Consider the following 14812-nt stretch of genomic DNA (forward strand, 5'->3'; position numbering starts at 1 on the left):
GAGCACGAAGAATGTGTCAAGAGTAAACTTTCAAGATTTTTTAATAAAAGTATTGACTGCTTTACTTGTCATCTTTCGCTAAATGCTTTTTCTTATTTACCAAAAATGGCGGCATCTACGGAAGCCAACAACTAATTAATACAACTAGTTTTCAGTTGGGTAACGCGCTACAGAAATTAAAGGAACATCCGAAATTTAACGTGTGTAAGGAAGGTGGAAAGAGCAAATTAAAGAAAGACCCATGAAACGCTCTGAAAAACATTCTACTAAAAAATAAATAACAAATAATTAAACATAAAAAAAGAAAAAACTAAGTTGAGCATTCTTAAAGGAATGCTTCCTCAAAACGTGTGTCCTTGTGTCTTACTTTACTAAATTAAATGTCCCTCGATTGCTGAAAAGGGTGGGGGAAACAAATCTCCCACTCCCCTCCGGAGAAGGAGAGAGTGGAGGGGGAGGTACTCCCACACACCCTTCTCCCACTCCCCTCCGGAGAAGGAGAGAGTGGAGGGGGAGGTACTCCCACACACCCTTCCGGGGTTAATTTATTCATATATTCCGGCAACACAAGTGCGAAACAACGGTGTATTCTGTAATGTGTCTTTGTTTCTTTACACCAAATCGCCAGGGAAAAGCCCTGGGACGGGTGTTACATTTAAATTTGGTTTACTCCCTGTTGTAACCCATCTCTTTTTAAGAAGATTAAACAACTTTAGGTATATACTTCCTTTGTGGGAGAAGCTGTTTATTCCATCAAAAAATTTTCTACCCTCGTTGAGCCGGAAGTTTGGGCTAGGAAGTTTAACTCTTATCCTCAATCCTTCAAGCTTCCAAGGGAGACAACTATGAGTTAAAGTTTTAACTTCCTACACAATCATCCACCCTCCTGGAAGTGAGGATTAGTAGAGAGATTTTCTCTTATCCACCATCGTCCACTATCCCAGGAGAGATAAGCGTTGGTTGAAATTAAAACTTCATCCACAGTCCTCCATCCTCTTGGAAGAAAAGATTTAGGGAGTGAGTTCTATTCCAATCCAAAGCCCTTCACTGTCTCAGAGGTATGTTGGGAAGGATTGTACTCCTATCCACTATCCTTCTCTCTTACATTGAGAAGAGTTGAGATTGTGGATGGAAGTTACACTTCTTCCCACTGTCCTTTCCTCTGGGAAAGTGGAGGATTGTGGATAGGATTAGAATGTCCTCCCACAATCTTCTCCTCTGGGAGAATGAAGATTGTTGATGGAAATTAAACTTCCTCCTACAGTCTTCTCTTCTGGGAAAGTAGGGATTGTGGACGGGAGTAAAAATCCCCCTATAATCCTTACTTCTAGGTAACGTGTAGGATTGCTGGTGGAAGTTAAACTTCAATCCACAATCGTCTCCTCCAGGTGGTTGGAGGATTATGAATCAGAGTTAAATTCCCTTCCGTAATCTTCCCCCAAAGAAAGTTGAGAATTTTTTATTAAAGTTCGACTTTCTCCCACAGTGGGCGTATATATACCAATTGGTATCACCTTCTTTGGGCAAGAGGGAATCGCTCATCGGAGTAAACTAAAATTAAATGTAAAAGTAATGGACAGCGACACAAGTTTCACCGCATTCACTCTTCAAGTGATGTGGCATATTTTATATTCTTATTATTGTTGTGACTTAGTAATGTCAAATTGTGGAAAGGTTTTAAGAGCATTTGGGTCAAGCCTTTAATCTGCTCTTAGTATCTTCTTTACAGTCGTGAAGTTTACTTTGTTTATATTGACTCATTTATTGTGTGGTGATTACTTATAAGAATAAGGATTAAAGATGACTCAGTGTACAATAAAACTATTTTCTCCGTAAAGTTTACAAAGCCATATTTATCAATTGCCTACACGACAATGGGCGTTGTTTTGACAGCTTCCTAACACTATTTACCAAAAAAATAATATCAAAAAGAAAAAATAGCAGAGAGCTAAAAAAAAAACTTCGCTAACCTTTAATGTACGATGGCATTTGTTTGCAAGTTACCATTGGATTATATACCTGTTTATTTTTCCCTGCTTCTGACATTGTTTTCTTTACACTGATTAGAACGTTTCTTTCGCTCATTAACAAGTAATAAATATACGTGTGAAGTAAACATTTTCTATAAGGTACATGTCAAAAGTGTGAAACGATCCTTTATTTACACTCAGTGTTTGTATCATTATTATTGTTGGCAAAAAGTCCCTCGCGTTTCCAAATGTTCTTCAACTTCTCGTTAATTCACTCAGGCGCTGTGTCGTTGTTCATTTTCTTGATTGTTCACTCTCTGAGTACCTGCTGAGAGGATCAAACATTGACAGTATATTAGACCACATAACCTAGAATAAAGGTTAGCCATGTAAGAATTAAAAGTAAATGCAACCAACTAATCCTGGGATCGTCCTGTTATGTTTGGTTATTAAATTTTGTTTCATTTTCTGTCGTTTGCTTTCATAATTATAAAATAAGACGAAATTCTATTAGCAACGAAAGAAAGCAGTTCTTTATTGACAAGTACATAATTCGTTGTGAAGGAAAATAATAACTTTTTTTTAACCCCCATTAATACCCAAGTTAGAGTGATCAAAATCTAACTTCTCCTTTTTAATAGGCAAGAAACAAAATCATTAAGATAAATAGCAGGTGGAATATTACTAGAAATTGTTTAACTTCAAAGAAATAAGTACTCTATTGGCGGAGATTTAACAACATTGCACACGAAGAAGTTGCCAATGATGAAGAAGACTAAAGCGTTTCAATTTGGACGTATTGAGTTATTCTACCTACTCTACGCCTTGCAATTCAATCAAACAAATTCAGTTTAACAAGTCTGAACAGACTAAACTTTGCACGGTTGCTTTTCTTTCAGTATAAATCTTACTTGTTAATAGCAATTCTCCATACTAATGCATTCGCCATAGTTTTAAACATTTCACCGAATGTTAGATGAATGAATTTAAACCTGCATCAAGACAATATTTTCCACTTTATAACTTATGTCCAGGATTGGACGCATTAAGTATTGTTCAGTAAGTACTTAATATTTGACTGCGTTATGTTTTTTGCGATTTCCATATTTCTTCATATTTGAGAGAATTGACGATTTTTTCATAACCTGTTTTTGGTTACTGTATATTGACACTGTAAGGGAAAAACAGATTTTGCATCCCACCTTAATACTAGGTCATCGGAAAGCGAACATGTTAAAGGCGCTGTTATTATTGACATGCCACTGAAATCACTATAAATGTTCTTTTAAGTCGGTAAATACTTTGTAGGCATTTTACTATAAATTATCATCATCATCATCATCATTTATTTGCTACTTCAGAATTACAAATACAAATTAAAATAACTTAAAAAGATAGGGCGAGGAGACCTCCAAGAAACCACAAGGCTTATGGGGGAGGCCACCTCGGGTTAGCAATAAGTTTGTAATTTCGCTGTGAATGTGCAGCTAGGCCAATTTCAGACTCATTTTATTAGAAATTTAATCATTTTTTTCTTAAAAGAAGAGAAGCTACTCGAACCAGTGATCGATTCTGGTAGAGAATTTCAAATTTTAGGACCCTGGAAAAATATTGTAAACTGCTTTATTAGTAACTAGCACATTGCAATTGTAATCAAAAAATCTGGTTGAAAAAAGCTGAAACCGCTTTTGCCTTTATTAAATGATTGTATTTCTCGCATTTTCAGTCAGCATTGTTGTATAATTAGTAAACTGTAACACTATTTTTCTCAATATTCTAACGCAAATCGTTTGAAACTATGTTCATCTTTTGTCAAGTTCGACTTCTCTTGAATGCAAAGAATTGGTTTCACAAATGAAGCATAAGCATGTTTATTTTTGCCCACGAATTGAAAATCAGTGTTCTCCAAACGAATGACTAGTATTTTGTAAAAATGAAGTGTGTATAAAAAGTTCATTTAATATGAAAGTGGAGGGAAGCGCTCGGTGGGAGAGATATGAAGACGTTGTGGGGGGGGGGGGGGAGCATGCTTGTGGGGGGCTGTGGAAAAATTATGTGGTCACAAGGGGTTGCAGAACTTTTTTCTTTTTATATTCACACTGACGTTTTTATGTTTTTTTCTTCTATCATAACCTGCAAATGTCCAATTTATAACCTGAATACAAGAAATATATCTAAACGTTGAGCTTTGACGTTTTATTTAATCATTTCTTACAGAAGTTTCAACGACATCCTTTCATTTTCATCATTGGCTTCACCACTGTCATTTTCGGGAGTCTGACTCTTGATCAGTGACATCGTCTGATTTGTCTTTTTGCCATTTATCACGATTTCCTTGCCCATAGTAGGTCTGAGTATACTGTGGTTTGCTCCACGTCGTCCATCACATCTGTTTCGATGAGATATTCTAGGGCCTTGATGTGAAGCCTTGGGTGGAGCTTGATCATTGCCAACTTTGACAAAACTGCATTTGCGAGGACTTCACCATAGATTTTTAATTTGAATGCTTGCTAATGTATACCATATCTTTCTGCCGTTTCAGTGACGTTTTTCTTCTTTGATCTTTTTTTCTCTTCATCATTTTCCTTTCTTCAGCAGCAGCTGTATCCCAACCAAAAAGACTACCTAGTATTTTGTAGTTATATCTAAAACATCGGTGTAAACAACTGATTTTCCCATTCAGTTCATTATTTGCCCAGTTTTTAAGTGTAAGTGTTGAATCATTCAAGACTTTTTCGGCCCTCCTGAACTATATGTGGAAATATGTCTAAGTATTGAGCTTAGTTGGAAAACATTTTTCAAGAGGGGGGTGCTTGATGAGTTTGTTTCGTAACTAAAACTTCTTTTTACTCATAAATATCATGGTCAGTGTTTTGGATTGTAGAAATTGTGATCTGGTGTGCTGTTTGGGAATGGGTGCCATGAAATTTCAGTTACAAATTAAAGGGGGGTGGGGTGGGTTTATGATGCCGCATCTTCATGTCCCGCCCCTCTCCTCCCTTTCCCCATTTCATATTAAATGAATTTTCTCTTTGCCGACTTTTGACGAACAGGTTTGGTTCGAACTTATTGATCAAATACGTAATCAAAAAATTAAATGCTAACCGCCCGAAATGTTCATTTAAGTCGCTAAATTTCTTTTAATGTTGCTGGTACATCAAGACAATCTTTCCTAGTCCATGATTTTTTTACAACATTCTTGACAATGCATCACTATGGTAATGAGATTTAGACTTTATCCCTTTTGTACTATCCCTAATTGTTTTAAATGGAATGTTCCCGTTTACATTTCTTTTGAACTGCTTGCTTCATGTTGTAGGCCTATCACAGTGAACTTGTACTGAATGATGCGAGATTTGAAACTGCCTTTTTCTTAAAATAAATTGCAAGCGACGAAGAATACTATATCGAATTTCAGTTTGGTCGAATTGCGTCCATCTTCCTACTCTATAACATGAAATCAAACTATCTTTTTTCATATGTGGTCACATAACAGACTACATGTAAATTAACGCGATTGGTTCCCTTTCAGTAATGATCTTAAATATAAATTCTCCACACAATTTTTAATTGCCATACTGTCCGATAAATTAGATTTGAGATTTAAGAACTACATAAAGACAATATCCCCTAGTTAACATTTTATCTCATCACTTTTTTTTAATAATGTAGAAATATTTTAAATAGAAAATATACTTTTCATCTTATCTCGATAGCTGGTTACCGGAAAACGAACGTGCTATAGGCGCAGTTATAATTGACATGTCAGTAATTAAAAAAAGAAGTGGTTTGTATCGAATTTTTACATTTAACTGCTAATTTATAAAGCTACTCAGTAACAAACTGTAATCAGAAAATCCAGTCACACCTTGAAACTGATTTGTTTTGCGGCCTCTTATGAGGATTGTATAAATAAATAAACTGGAATTGGTCGTCACCTTAAACTTAATTTTTGTCACAAATTACTTTCACGGTCACATGAGCAGTCACAAGTTTGTTTCACAATATAAGCGCTAGCATGCTTTTGTAGAATAGAATGCTTCCATTTTTTTCGACTATTTACTTAGTAACATTTCTTGTTTAGTCGAATTTCTTGTTTAGTCGAACTGCGGTTTCGGTATTGTGGTAAAATTTGATGCGATTTGCGGTTTTGTAGCGTATTTCTGCGCGGTTTTGCGGTTTTTGGACCCCCCTTAAGCCTCGCTCTAAGTAAATGAACTATTTTTTTCTGCATCCTCACTGATTACTTTGTTTTTGTTGCTGGTACATCAAGACAATCAGTTTTCTACTTAACGACAAAGGATCAATGTGGAAAGGAGATATTATATTTTGATCACTCTTGGACTGAAACTTCTTATGATAAACAACTGAACAAAAAGACATGATAACTATGACGAACTTATCTTAAATAAGATGTTTCCGATGTCATCTTAGGCCCGTGAGTTAGCGTCAAGAAGCAAATCACTGCAAAGCTAGGAAATTGGCGACACATTGTTTCAAAATATTTGCCTTCAACCTGAAAAAAGAAAAAAGAAAAACATTGTTAACTTGAGCTATTTTCCTTTGTTTATTCAAAAATGTAGGAACGATGTTAATTCTCGTTGGCTGATCAATACGACCTACGAATAGCACACTAATATTTTACTGATTATGCGAATGATATTTGTAGGCTTCAAATTAACCAGCTCGAAATATCAATTCTCGAACCTACACAATTGTCTTGCTCCCAAAGTATCAAGACTTCGTAGCTCATGTGGTAGAGCAACACACCGATGTCGCGTTAGTCAAGGGTTCGAATCCCGTTTATTCTTTTTATGGTAAACGACAGAACAAAAAGACAGCATACGATGAACTTATCTTATATAAGATGTTTCCAATGCCATCTTGCGCCAGAGTACAGGGCTAATGAATCACTGCAATGCAAATAGCTGCCCATTCTCCCGCAATATCCGCGTTCAACCTGGAGAAAGAAAGAAAACATTAACTTAGGCAATTTTGTTTTGTTTTGACGATCGTTTAGGAACGATTTCAGTTTCCGTTTACTGATCAATAGGACATACGAATAGCACGCTAATATTTTACCCATCATGCCTATAATATTGTCACTTTCAAATTAACCAACTCGAAATATCAATTCTTGAACCATCAATTGACCAGCTGCTTCAAAGCTCAGTTCGTAGAGCAATGGTATTGCGGAGGTCATGGGTTCGAGTTACGTTGTAGCCTTGAATTTTTTTCAGACCAAACAAAGGACTTGTTTAAAATTGCTTGCTCACTACCAAGATCATTTCATTTATTTCACAATCCTTACTGATACATTTATGACTCTTCGAGACTCTTTTTCTGCTGGTAAATCAAGACAATATATACTTCCTAGTTAGCGGGCGTTTTTACAAGATACTTGACAATATATCGATATGGTAAGGAGATACGAGATTTGATCACTCTTAGACTGAAAGATTTTTTGGTGAGTGACAGAATAAAAAAAGACAAGATATGATGAACTTCTTACATAAGATGTTTCCGGTGTCAGCCTTCCCCAGAGTCCAACAGCTAACCACTGCAATCCAAAGTGGCTGCACTTTTTTTCACAATGTCTGCGTTCAACCTGGAGAAAACGAAAACAGCATTAACCCTATTCAGACCGGGGGGGCTTTTGAGGCCCGCGCTGACTTTGAACTTTTATAACTTTTTTAAGATTTAACCAAACGCTGCCAAACTTTCTGAGTTTTCCTAAAATTAATCTGGCAACAATTTGGTAGGGTTGGATGATGTGTCAGGAACTTGACATCACCATGGCAACGGCATTTTGACAGGCATGTTTTTCCAAATTTGTAATTTTGCGTGTTTCTGTTAATAAAAATCTACTTAAATGGATTTATTTTTACATTTTTACGGGTTTAAAGCACATTTTTATTTATTTTGAGTACTTTGCAGTGATTTTGGGTGGTTTTCTGGCATTTTGGAAAAATTTTGAAATCCAAGATGGCGGATCCAAGATGGCGGCTGTTTTGACATCATGATGTAATTGTCACGTGATGTGACGTCACCATCCCACGTGACGTATACCAAAAGAAAGAGTTTCGGACATACAATACATCCTATAAGTTTCATGGTGATTGCATAAATATTCTGGAAGTTACGTAGGGGGGCTTCCGAAGCCCCCCCCCCCCCCCCGGTCTGAGAAGGTCCAAAAAAAGCCCGGTCTGAATAGGGTTAACTTAGTCGAACGTTAAGAAGTTTATAAATCCCATTGGATAATACAATAGTTTATGGATAATACAATAATAATACAATAGTTAGTTTCGCATTGACTCCCGAAAATAACGAACTTTATGTAAAGGTTACTCCATACCTTCGCGATAAATTTCACATAAATCTTTGTATAAAAAAAAATATATATATACCGGTATATTTCCTACAGATCTTTGAACAATTTGTAACAGACAATAGGCATGTCCCGATTGTGCTCGTAAAATTCTGGAAAGTTTCTCATTCGAATACCAAAAAGTTGCTGAAAAAGTGCTCCAGAATACAAATAGTTGCTCCAACGTTGCTTAAAAAATTCAAAACGTTGCTTTCAAATAAGAAAATTCCCCAAATATATGCTAAATTCGCTATAAAGGTAAGATTTCTTAGAATTTTTATGCAATGAAATGAGAAATAACTATATAGCATTTTAAGCCCAAAATTCGTTGAATTGCCAAAATTCCATTCACAAAGAACAGTTCTTGAAGGGATCGAAGAAGTCATGTTTCCTAAGAGCTTCCTGACGAGCTTCTTCGGAAATCGTCTGCAAATTTCGTTAATCTTCGGAAAGTTCGAAAAATGCTCGGAATCGTTCGTACGGCATCCGAACAACACTCAGACAATCTTCGGAATTCTTCGGTCTAAAGATTGCAAAAAGTTGCTCGACAGGAAAAATGTTGTTCAAAAGTTGTCGAGCACAATCGGGACAGGCCTAACAGACAAGTGTATGTAAGTGCCGTTACTGGAAGCCAGCATGCACGTTTTATTGACTTCCATTCACCATCAAAGGTGTTGTCGGGTCAACTTCGTTTCAGCTTATATAAGCACTACGGATATCCGCCTTCCTTCGTCTCTTATCCCAGCCAAAATCTCTTTCGAAATACTTAATGTTACCCAATCAAAGAACTCGAGAACTGCTCGTTCAAAGTTGTTGTTTTCGTTATATTTTTGTCCAATCAGTAGAGAAGACCTTTTTACAATTTTTTTAAATTTGTAATTGTGGTTCAGAGCTACGCCATTTTTTACAAATTTAAGGTGGCTCTGAACCCAGCTTCAGTTTGTTAAAACGGCTGTAGAAATTAAATCTATAAATATATATACTTTTGTTTTTTAAATATATATATAAAAATCTTTCACAGCGTATTTGTTATGTTAATAACTTAAAACGCCAAAAATGGAGTATCTTTGACCCTTTTTTGACGTTGCCATGGCAACAGATTCTGACGTCATTTGGATTGGACTGATAAATGGTTTACTTGTTTACAGTAAACTATTTTCAGCCGCATCATTAGGTTAGCCATAGAATACATAGACAACACTCATAGAGTGATCTCAACTCGGCCTAAAGTATTGTGAGCCAACAAGTTGAAGCTTCGTGAATAATTTTATTGTTGTTCATGGTTGTAAAGCACAATAATAATAAGGCGTTATCATTTCGAAGTATCGATTGCTTATAATTGGTATAGTGTTCATCAGGCGATAAGGGTGGACTGATGAGGTGTCACCATCATTTTAGCACAATGGTCGGCTGTGATTGGCTGATTTTGATCCTCGCTGTCCTGGCAAGAGGTTTTCCCGACAGCGGTCCACTGCCGTATTGATGGGAGTCCATGCTTCTGGGTCTTAATTCAAATATGCCTGTTGATGTTGTTTGGGTGAAGTTTTAACCAAGTGTACCAGTGGAAATCTTGAGCTCTGAAACGAAGTAGCTTTGTGGTCGTACTTAGATTCTTTCCTACATCCATTCCTCAATCTCGCCGGTGTAAACTTTATTGCATTCACAGGAAATTTTGTAAACCACGCCATCTTGCTAAGTCAAGTCGACAGCGTCCTTCGGTCGCAGCAAGTGTGACCTAAGTGTGGTGTTGAATTTGAAAACGGCGCTTATGCCTGATTGATGAGAGAGTTCTTCACTTCAATAAAAGATTTATGAAAGCTTATGAACACTTCAGGCCTCCTCTGAGAATAGTGTCCACATAACGAGCCGCCAAGTGAGGAATATAAATAATTTATTAAAGATACGCAATGTGAGCCCTTGCGATATCAGCAAGCAGAATAAGATTTTTGCAGGGGGGGGGGGGGGCGATTCTGTTTAGCTTTAATGAGCGTTTTTGTTTGTTTGTTTGATTGATTTGTTTTGGTTGTTGTTTTTTATTCACTTTTTGCTTGTGTCTAAACTGAGATTGATTATTTCTATTTTTTGGAAATTTAAGATCAAATATTGTTTTTTCCTAAAGGAAACCCAACGAAGGTATGGAGTAACCGTACCTTAAAATAAAACTTCTCCTTGCTCATTTTTTTACTATCTTTCAATGTTAGTTGAGAGAATTTCGCAATATATCACAGCAATACTCTACAGTTAATGATTTTAATTGCAAGATACTTGATGATAAGTTGTTACGGTAAGTAGACATTACATTTATAAACGGCAAACAACGACAACAAAAGCCGGCAGAAAAAAACGAAAAACTTATCTGAAAGGAAATATTTCCAGTTATGACCAATAGTCAACCTGCACCAAAGTCCACGAGCTACAGACTGCAACATGATCAAAAATGGCTGCACTATTTCTTAACGTATATCGTTCAACCTGGAGGAAAAAGGCGGAAACATCGTTAAATTAACGGCTAATTTCTGTTTATGGTTCTATTCTACTCATAAATACGCCATTGAAATATAGGAATGTAATTCTTAAAACTAGAAACAACAATGTTCGAAAGTTAAACGTTGACTCCCAAAATAGTTATTGTGATTGTCATATATTTCTCCTTATGTTCGTATTGAAAATCTGGTATTTCCTCAAGACAATATGTCCTACTTTACAATTTTCATTTAATTTTAATTTATCAGTTAAAGGGGTGGTGAATGGTCCTTAAAAACATGCGTGTCTCGCAAAATTTTAGCCAAATTTCAGGGTTCTCGCCGTCTCGAATTTTTCTTTGACGCCTTCACGGAGTCTCGATTTCTTTTACAAGGCTAAAAAGGTCTTGGGCTTGCAGAAAAGATATCAGTCTCCCCGTCTCGCGAAATCTCGCAATTACCATTCGACACCCCTAGTTAATTATTGGTCTTATAAGTATGGTATAACCAGATTACAACATTCTATGAGGCATAAGTCTTGACTGACTCTTACATTGAACTGAAACTGAACATAACATATAGTCTAAGAAATAAAACTATGACGTACTCAGTTATCTGAAATCAACTGTCGTTAGAGTCCATGAGCCACACACTGCGATCCAAAATGGCTGCACTTTCTTTTAAAATATCTGCGTTCAAGAAAGAAAGCGGGAATATCATTGAACAATTCTAGTTTAAATTTTTGTCAAGTCAGACATTTTGGCTTCAAACGAGTAGTTCTTTAATAGTAATTATTAGAAATAACAATAGTTGACAGTTTGGATGAAGTTGATGAACTGGATGCTAGGAATTAATACCGAATACCTTACTGTTTCTAAATTGTCATTTTTGATTTTTTGATTGTCAGTTGAACTTTAGTAAATACCCTATAAAAGCTAGCTACTTTCCTTACAAGACAGTCGAAAATGTATTTGATTTTGATCACTCTTGGACTGAAACCGAACCGTTGACGTGTAAACGACAGAAGAAATAACAAAACAATGCAATGATGTTAGTACTTTCTCTCTTAGTTCCTAGCTTGCCTCCGGTGGGGGATAGGGCCGGGATGTAATTACTTACCTGGATAAAAATGGTTTCTATAGTGAACTGTCCTTGTGCGCCAAACTCCAAGAGCTCCACACTGCAATCCAAACTGGCTCTACTGTACCTTGATTCAACGTCTGTGTTCAATTCTAGAGAAAAATAATTAAAGCCGCAGCATCAATAAAACGTAATTTTAGCTATTTATTTTCCCGGGGGGGGGGGGGGTACTCCCATAAATTTTGGATAGGAGTGTGCCGCCAAGGTTCTTAAACCCTGACCCTATTTAAGGATAAAGAAAGCGAAAATTAATACCCTTTTTAAGGCCCAAAACCGAAAAATGACACCCTATTCAAGGGGAGAAGCGTTCCGTGACGACCCAAATATAACGGCTAACCGCGCACGGCAAGACACAAATCTTTATAAAATCGCTTTACTAATACCTGAACAGAAAATTCAGTTTTAAGAAATCCTTTTTTTCGTTTAGCTGGGTGTTTATTTTAGCTAATAGAATTGAGGTACCCTATTTAAGGATCACACCGGGAACACATTGCCAAAAGGAGCAAAAATGATACCCTATTTAAGGACCGAGAACCTCAAAACCCATACCCTATCGGGCGGCACATACCTATATAGGCCACATATGGGAGTACCCCCCCCCCCCCCGGGTTTATTTTCTATTGGCTAGTTTTCTTTCATTCAGCAAATTCTCAGTCGTGTAAATTTCATAATTTTGCCAGAAGTTAACTAAGTTAATTACATAGAGGCATCCTGCAGTGACTTCATAAAGCAACACTTTTTGACATTATTTACCGATAGACATGTTAATTCCACAATGATTCTAAGAATTTGGACAGTTCGCTACAACATCAAGATATAATTACCTTTATTTTTAAGAACCGCTGTAATTAACGTCACTAACTTATCAACTTCAAAACGGTGGAAACCGTGCATATGACAGAATTGCAAAGATACCGACTTATAAAATAACATTTTTAAAAATTCTGTATTCTAGACAAATCAATGGTAAACAATTTTCTTTTACCTGAAATTCGACGAAACAAGACGGATGTTGTTAGGTCTTGTAAGCAAATTTATCAGCGTGAACTCGGACAAAGGAATGTGTAGTGAAGGCACGCCTACTTCAGTCAAATGTAGTACCTTCCTCGCTGTCAGAAAGTCTCATTTAATCTGCGGGAAAAAATGTTCAAGTTATGGGAATGACTGCCGTTATGTTTACAAATTCTCTTTCCAACAAAGAATTTGAAACCGACCTTTTACGGGTGAGATATGTGCACGGTAGCACTCCAAACCAACTGAACTACGAACGACAAAGTATCATGTGCATTAGCAGTGTAAACATTCTAACCAGCAGCCGTTCGTAAGAAACACTCTTACCAATGGATTGCTCACGAAGACAAATTCTATCTCTGATTCAATGAGTATTTCAACAAGTTCAACTAAACTAGCCGATTGAACGACGATCTCTTTATAGCGTCACCGATAAGCACGCCGAAAATTTCACAGCAGAATGGTTACCAGTTTAACCGTTAAAGCGCCAAAATTGAACCGAAAGCTAAACAAAACGAAATGCCAGAAAAGCTATAACAAACTAGACGAATAAAAAACTCTAAAAAAGAAAATAGATAAAGAAAACGTTGGCTTACCAGAAGCGGGAGCACATGGAAGAAGATGAAGAACTCAGCTCCACAGCACACAACAGTGAACAACACCCAAATGATCGGCGTGTCCTTTGAGACTTCTTTATATACGCAATTTAAATTCATTGCAGCTTCGAAAAATGTGCTTTTTGTTCAATCAGAATTATTTGTTAAGATTTTTGTGCATGAATAAGTGAGAATTCGACAAATGTCGCGAGAAAAGAATGCACTTGAATTATTAATGAGGAATATACTATTTCTGTTAGAAAATTTTGGTAGAAGTCACAACAGTGTGTCACTAAATTGTAATAAATCTGAATAAATCTTGGCAGGGTTATAAATGAGAGGTGGATTTCTACTGTTGCGTAATTTTACGTGTGGAAAAAGAGATAAAGGATACGGACAGCTGGCACAAATTTCTTAACGTTAATCTATCTTTTAAGTGGATATCATATTTCAAAAATGTTTTCAGTTTTCAGATCCTTGTGAAAGGTTTTTCAAATAGTAACATTAGGCAATTTTGTGACGTCATTTTCCCGTCAAAAATGCCAAGATCTTGTAAACTAAAAACATAGGATTTTAAAGAATGACGAGTTCTATATTGGTGCCAAGTTATAGGATAATTAATTTGAAATTTTGGTCGTCATTCACACAGTGCACCTTTTGGCATCTTCTGTGCCCACAGTGTCTAAACACATTCTCGTCCCCAGATCTGCTTGTTCCTCGCTTGGCACGAGGAACAAGTATATACGTAGCTCTGGGAACACATGATTTGATTGGCTAGAATTTCAACAAAGAGAAGTTAACTCTAGCCAATTCTAGCCAATCCAATCTTTTTAGTTTTAAGGGCAGTTTTTAGGGTTGCGCCTCGCATGGGTAACTATTTTCCCGTTCGCGCAATTCCTTTTTGGTCCTTTTCTTTTATTGTAAACATTTTGAGACCAATAAAGTTGATAGACAACCAATCAAATCATGTGTCCCCAGAAAAAATTGTTCCTCGTGCCCTAGTCTCTACCGGCTAAGAGGGACAAGCGGCTTTGGGGAGGAGAATGGTCTAAGCATCCCTCCTTGACGATTTTAGTCAAATTGCGGATTCTTTTTACCATCCAGGACGCGACTGTCGAAAGACGCGGCAGGAAGTAAATTTTCACAGAGGAGGCATGTTGCGCATGCTCAAGCCGTCGTCCTGATGGCATCAATGGCATCCGTCCAATCTCGTACCTCGTGCCTTCGTTCCTTACTTCGCAAGCTTGACTGAGCGAGCGACTCTCG

General features: G+C 36.8%; 1 protein-coding gene across 1 annotated transcript in view; it reads right to left on the bottom strand.

The window, feature by feature from the left end:
- The window catches only part of LOC144654860 (uncharacterized), a 175537-nt gene that overhangs the window by 134927 nt on the left and 25798 nt on the right, over positions 1 to 14812 (bottom strand). The window lies entirely within an intron of this gene.

This window comes from Oculina patagonica, chromosome 5 (assembly GCF_052425735.1).
Source record: "Oculina patagonica isolate OP01 chromosome 5, crgOcupat, whole genome shotgun sequence".
Lineage (NCBI taxonomy): Eukaryota > Metazoa > Cnidaria > Anthozoa > Scleractinia > Oculinidae > Oculina > Oculina patagonica.